Here is a 7,043-nt window from a genome sequence, read left to right on the forward strand (position 1 = left end):
CTGGATTTTATTGGATGCCTCGAGATGTTGGGGAGTTGCCAGAGTCAAGGGCTACCTGCCAAAGAGAGTTGCTAAGTGGGTGTGGAACCAACCGAAGAGAGAAAAGTGTGTTGCAGTCAACAAACCTGAAAGGAGTTAGGGATCTGAAGAGCGCTTTGATTTCACCCACTGAGATGAAGAATTTGTAGTTTGACCTGCTGGGTTTTGTTCTTGCTTTGGTCCAGTATTTCCTGATTATCCTCCCTTTCTTCTCTTTTGGAATGGTAACGTATGTATCCTGTACCATTGTACGTTGGAGGTATGTAATATGCTTTTTGATTTTGGTTTTACAGGAGGTAATAGTTAAGAGATTACCATGAAAAAGTCAGAAAGACTTTGAACTTTGGGCTTTTAAACAGCGGTGAGACTGTTATGGACTATGGGAACTTTTGAAGATGGACTGAATGCATTTCTGCATTATGGTATAACTATAGGCCTATGGGATTCAGGGAGTAGAATGTGGTAGTTTAAATAAGAATAGACCCGTAGCTCATAGATTTGAATGCTTAGCCACCAAGGAGTGGCACGACCTTGTTGGAGGAAGTGTGTCACTGGGAGTGGGCTTTGAGGTTCTAGAATCTCAAGCCATACCCAGTGGTTCTCTCTCTCTCTTCTTGCTGCCTACAGATCTGGATGTAGAACTGTCAGCTACCTCTCTAGCACCATGTTCACCTGTGTGCCACCATGCTTCCTGCACCGCTGAGATAATGGACTAAACTTCTGAAACTGTAAGCAAGCCCCAATTAAATGAGTTTCTTTATAAGAGCCACCCTGGTCCTGGTGTCTTTTCACAGCAATGGAAGCTGACTTAAGGCAGTAATCCTACTAGCGTGTCGCTCTTCCACCGTCATCACTCCTATGACCCTTCTGCCACTCTACTGTTACATTCCCATTATCCAGAAGAATTTTTGAGCTCAACAAATGTTTGTTGAATAAAAGAGTGATTCAGTCTGTAAGGCCTAGTAAAAACGGCATGTTTGCTTGGAACATTTATTCATTAAGTATTTTGTGTTAAAAACTGGCTAATGTTACTATGGTCCTAGCCTTGTGTCACATACTTTATGTCTATCATTTCATTGCTAGTTTATGAAGAAGAGCAGGTTTGCTGTGTTGTTTGGCAATTTTTGCTCCCTGGGTAAGAGTTGCTCAAGGCCATACCTCTGACTGGGTAAAGCAGGGATAGATAGAATTTGGTTTCTCTACTTTACATTCCACTTTCCACCCCTAGAATGAACTTTAAAACATATCTCACAACTAGTTTCTATTTGCATCAATTTAATATCAAATTCATATTTTTAAAACAGAATAAAAATCAAAAGGATTTGCATGCATCACATATTAAAACCCCCAGGCAGAGCTAAGATTATAAAAGCATGTCTGTGATTGGCATTATGAGAGCGGGCTCGTGTGTTCCTTTAACCTGGGATAGCTTAAGTGTTAGCAACCAGCCATCTCCCCCAGCCTGCACTCCAGGACCCAGCGAAAGCAGGATATGTCTTCACTAGCTGCCAAGATGCAGCACATTCCCACTGTCGCCAGGAGTCACATATGCACTATATCCCCTATAAAAAGCCAATAATCCCTACTGTCCACTCTCTCTTTCCCTCTACCCTCATCCAGAGGCAGACACTCTGCATGCCCTCTCCCCAATAAACATCCCACGTGAGAACTGTTGCATGGTATGAGACTATGTCCATCATTTAGCTCATAACAATAAAAAAGTTCCAAGAAGAAGGTCATTTTATTGCATCATTAAGAATGGTAAGATTTGATACCCCTGGCAATGGGCAAAAAGACACCTCATTGATGGTTTTGTTTTTATATCAGTCAGGGGCAGAGCAGATGGCAGTCCTACCTTGATGCCTGGCTTGGTGGCCAAAGTTGTTTTATGCCTAGGACACATAAAAATGAAATCGAATTCAATCAAATCCAGGCAGCACAGCACTAGAGGAGGAAAACAGACAGAGATTGCCATGCTGTGTGGGCATCGAAAGATGCTTACAGACATGCCCTGTGCCCTGTGGCATGGAGAGACACAGAGACACATGTAGACCCAGAGCCCTGCCTACTCCCGGGGAGGAAAAAAACAAAGACCTGCTGACAACCATCTCACCCACAGAACCTGCCTTTCAGCTTGCAGCCACATCTCACAGTGAAGAAGGTTGATGTCAGCCAGGGGCCTGCCAGCCACCGGGCCAGCCTACAGTGGGGCCAGCCTGCAACAGGAGCCACCACAGTGTGTGAGTATATGGTAAACAGACGGGAGAGAAAGCCAAGTAGAGCAGCTTAAGCATTCTGAAGAGAGATGGCACTGGAGACTCTAGGGTGGAGAGGAGTAGCCTGTTGAAAGTGACCAGCCCTGCTACCTGGGACTAGTCCCAGCCCCAGCTGCCTCCGAGAGCCATGTCTGGGTCTGTGACTATGCAGTGGCAGGAGTCGGTGTTGATGTCAGAAGTTCATATTGCCACCAGCAGACACAGGGCTGCTTGTGGCAGCAGCCAGGGACAACATGGATGCCCAAGGGCTGGGAAGAACTGGTCCTGCCCCACACTGGGTGTGGCAGCTCTCTGGAGAGCTGGCCCCACCTTTCACCAGTGACAGCACTTGGGAGAGAGCCCTCTTAGGCTGGCACCTTACCTGGGCAGCGCAGTAGGAGTGGGGCTGGCCCTGGTTGAGAGGGTGTGGTTGAGCCAGTCCCGAGGGTGTGATCAAGGGAAAGATGACCCTGCCACTCCTCTGCTGTGAGGTGGCATGGGTGAGGAGGTGATGTCCTCCCTGACACTTGCCGCCTGTGTAAGTTGGGAGAGCTGTCCCCGAAGTCATGAGAGTAGGAAAGCTAGCTCTGCCCCTTCACTGGCTGTAGCACTTGGGAGATCCTCACCTGGACAGCACAGTGGAGCTGGTCCCGATGACAAAGGCACCGGTGAGCCATTCCCAAGGGTGTGAGAGCAGGAGAGTGCCTCCCTCCCCCACAGGCTGTAGCACTGGGGAGAGTGGGCCCTGAGCCTTGACTGGGCAGCGCAGGGGAGTTGGCTCTGTGGGTGAGCCAGCCCCTGAGGACATGAGAGTGGAGAGCTGACCCTACCTACTGCTGGTGGCAGCATTGAGTGGCCTAGTCATAGTGCTGGAGAGCTCATCCTGGTGGTGTGGATAAGGGAGGGCCATAAGGCTAACCAGCTCAGCTACTACCCAGGCCCAGATCCAGACCGCTCAGTTGGCCACCCCAAATTCTCTATCATCTGTGAACGGTTGGGCATTGTGAAAGGGCCAGTCCCGCTGATCCATTGCTGTAGGATCTCCATGACACAGGGCAACAACAGAAGAGCCATTGAGTCCCAGTGAGGATTCAATATTGATGGGGTCACAGAAGCTGGAGAACTCGAATGAGCCCAATGACTCATTGTGATGAACATTTGCAAGCGAAGATGTGTGAACAGAGGGATATACTTTACCGGGCACACTGTGACATACTACGGCTTCCATGATGAAATGTTTCTATGCTTTGTTTGTTTATCTGTGTGTTTTTATAATTACTATTTTATTTTGGAAGGAGGTTGTAAGGGCAAAGGGCAGATATGAGGGGACAGGGAGATGAGCAGGACTGGGGTGCATGATGTAAAACACACAAAGAATAAAATATAAAAAAAAAGATTTGATGGACAAGGAAGCAGATCATTTTGGGTGTGGCTGTTAGATCTCACACTGAGTGGATATGTATTGAGTCTTAGTGGTGACATTTCGGACACTTTATACAAAACCAAAAGATTCAAGAATGGAATGGTAGTGAGCTTCTGCATATTGACCACCAGTCAATTTAGTGCCATGAGGCTACACTTTAAGAATCGCAGGTATTGTTGAGGAATTAGCAGTTTGAGGGGGGAAAGTCAGACATTTGCGTGGCAACCATCTCGTTTGTTTAAGGAACTGCAGTGAGGTCAAAGCTGATCCGGGTTGGGATCCGGGTTGGTTTCTGTTTCCCCAGGCGTGCTCACTGCAGCTGCATTAACCACTTCCTCCAGGGAAGAATGGCTATTATGGGGATCCCTGGCCCTTCTAGTCAGTCCTTTTTCTCTATTAAGGAATATCCTTATGCTAAGTCACCAGCTCCAGCAAAGACCCTTCTCTCTGTTATTGCCCTAGCTGGGTTGCCTTGCCTGGCCGTGGTGGAAGTCTTGATTTGACTTGATGTGCTGGGGTGGGTTGATGTGTGTGTGTGTGTGTGTGTGTGTGTGTGTGTGTGTGTGTGTGTGGCCTTTTCTAAGGACAAGGGGAGGGAGGGATAGAGTAAAGAGGGTAGAAAGAAGGGACCAGGAGGAAAGGAGGGAGGGGGCTATGATTGGGATGTAAAGTAAATATATATATATATTAAAAACAAATTTAAATCTAGAAAAAAGAAAAGAAAACCTCCAGAACTCTGCCATATGCTAAAGGGGTTAGAGAAAAGGAAACAGAGGCTCCGTGGGAGGCTCTGCCCTGGGCAGAGATGAAACTGGGGTTTGAGTCCCAATTCTTATTGAGGAGAATGTTCTTTATTTTTTCCATCATTGTCTTTCTAAAGATGCAAAAGCATTTGTACTTAGTAGTTTTTATGACCTTAAGGAATCCTCTGAGTTGTTAAAATGACTCCAAAAATGTAAATAATGCTTTAACACAAAAAAGATGTGTTCCTAAAATAAAACATTTAAATCTAAATGGAAGTTTCCTGGTATAAAGAAAAGGAAAAATCAAAACCACTCACTCCCTCTCAGAGTGTTGACTGGAGATCCTGTGCAGAGACTTAGGTAACTGAAAGGATTAGAATGAAAGGATGAAGGGAAGGAAACACTGCCTAGGGCAGAAAGGAAACCAAAGAAATGAGAAAATGTTTCCTAAGAAAACAGAAAATGTGAGCAAACAAACGATAAAAAGAAAATCCTTAAGATAATAAGAAGAGTTAAGGTGAGGTAGAGAGAGAGAGAGAGAGAGAGAGAGAGAGAGAGAGAGAGAAAAGCTGGCAAGGAAAATCTATAGACCAAAGAGATGTAATCAAGGTTCATCTGGCTTTAATTTATAGCTATTGTCAAATCCTTGAAAGGCATTCTAGGCATGGAGATCCCTTTATTATGTAAGTAACCCAAACCAATTTAGAGCGCACTTTTCTCCTCTTTATAAAGACAGAGGCAAAGCCAATCAAGTCCCTGCCTCTGGCTCACATGCTCCCATTCCTCCCCCCCAATGCCTCTTTTCCAGTTTATAGTTCCAGACTGGGATAATTAGGAGGGTTAAAGATGTTCATGAACATAAAATATGTGTGTTTAAGCGTTTAATTGTGCTGTCAAAAAAAAAAAAAAAAAAAGGCAAGTGGTAGAATAACAAAACTTCTTTTTAAAGATTTTATTTATTTATTTATTTATTTTGAATGTTCTGTCTGTATGTACACCTGCATGCCAGAAGACAGCAGTAGAAGGTAGAGATGGTTGTGAGCCACCATGTGGTTGCTGGGAATTGAACTCAGGACCTCTGAGTTCAGAACAGTCAGAGCTCTGAGCCATCTCTCCACTGAGCCATCTCTCCAGCTCCCCAAATTTCTTTTTAAAGATCTGGTTGAAAACTTTTGATCCTTAAAGGCACACCCATTTCCAGCCCTTTCCCCCACATTGGGGTGACAGTTAGAGACAACACATGCTCAGTTATACTCTAACATATTTTTAAAGTTCCGAAAATATTTAGAGATGATTAGCTAGGTGGGCTTTGTGCATGTTTTCACAGAACAAAAATCCCCACGTTGGTTGACTTCCATGGGCCAATGAATGGAAGCGAGCGCTTACGGAAATTAACTGACAGAAGCTAAAATCATTTCTGTAGTACAATAAAAACATGAACAGTCTGGTGTGATGGGGCTTGCACAGAAGAAGAGATGTAAATGTTGTCACAAACACACGAGGGGACGCCCAACACAATCGAGATACTACAAACTGGAACCACTCAAAGGCACGTGCACATTCACCAGCTTGTCATTAATTAAAAACATATCCAATATCAAAAGCTGATGGGGATATCGAACTGTAGAAGTGCCACACTGTGTTGCATATATCAGGAAATATGATCATAGGAACCCCATTTGTAATATGAAAAAGAAGGAAAATCGTTGTATCTGTGTTTGTGAACTTTATGCTATTATAACAAATACCTGAGATAAATCAACTAAAAAAGAGGAAGGGTTCAGGGCCTGCAGGATGGGTAAATGTGCTGCTGTACAAGCCTGAAACCCTGAGTTCAATCTTTAGAACCTATGTAAAGGTGGAAGGAGACAGCCTATTCGACAAAATTATATTTTGACCTCAACATGAATGTTGTAGCATGTGCCCCCCAAAATAGTGTCAAATCAAAAGTCTTTTAATAGAAGAAAAGTTCATTTTAGCTCACAGCTTTGAAGGTTTAGTCCATGGTCAAGTGGTTTGGTTTCTTTAGGGCCTGTGGTAAAGCAGCAAGCACACCATAGTAGCATAAAAGAGAGACATTAGTATCCTACAATCCTCTATAAAAAACACACCCCAAAATTAGGTGCTATACTCTAGGGTTCCCACTTCCTCCCAGCATCACCAAGCTGGGGACCATATATTCAACCCATGGACTTCTGGGAGTTATTTTAAATGCAAACTATCACAGAACCCAACAATAAAGAATGGCTATGTGCTCTACACTCGATGAGCGAAGCACTGAGCTAAAGCATCCCACAAGATACCCAGTGAGATTCTTTCTACATCACATTTATAAACAGATAAAGTTCAAAATAAATGTTCAAGGGAAGGTGAAAATATTATAGCCAGATGACATTATAAAGGATAGTATGGTACCAATTAACAGCTGTGTCAAGCTGGTGTCTATCTCTCAACAGTTAGTAAGGGTAAACACAGGACAGAGGGCACATTTCTCAGGGGTGTTATTGTGAGTTATTGTTAAAATGAGTGCTAGGTGTTTGTCTTTTTTGACAGTTATCTTTTGCTACATTTTATACTCTCTTC

The 7,043-nt window shown here is 44.2% G+C and overlaps 1 pseudogene; it reads left to right on the forward strand.

Moving 5' to 3' along the window:
• Nucleotides 1-1,811: 1,811 nt before the first annotated feature.
• Nucleotides 1,812-1,944, forward strand: LOC129665192 (small nucleolar RNA SNORA48; annotated as a pseudogene).
• The last annotated feature ends 5,099 nt before the right edge of the window (nt 1,945-7,043 follow it).

The sequence above is a fragment of the Psammomys obesus genome, unplaced genomic scaffold (assembly GCF_907164565.1).
Source record: "Psammomys obesus unplaced genomic scaffold, mPsaObe1.curated_primary_1811, whole genome shotgun sequence".
In the NCBI taxonomy this organism is placed as follows: Eukaryota; Metazoa; Chordata; class Mammalia; order Rodentia; family Muridae; genus Psammomys; species Psammomys obesus.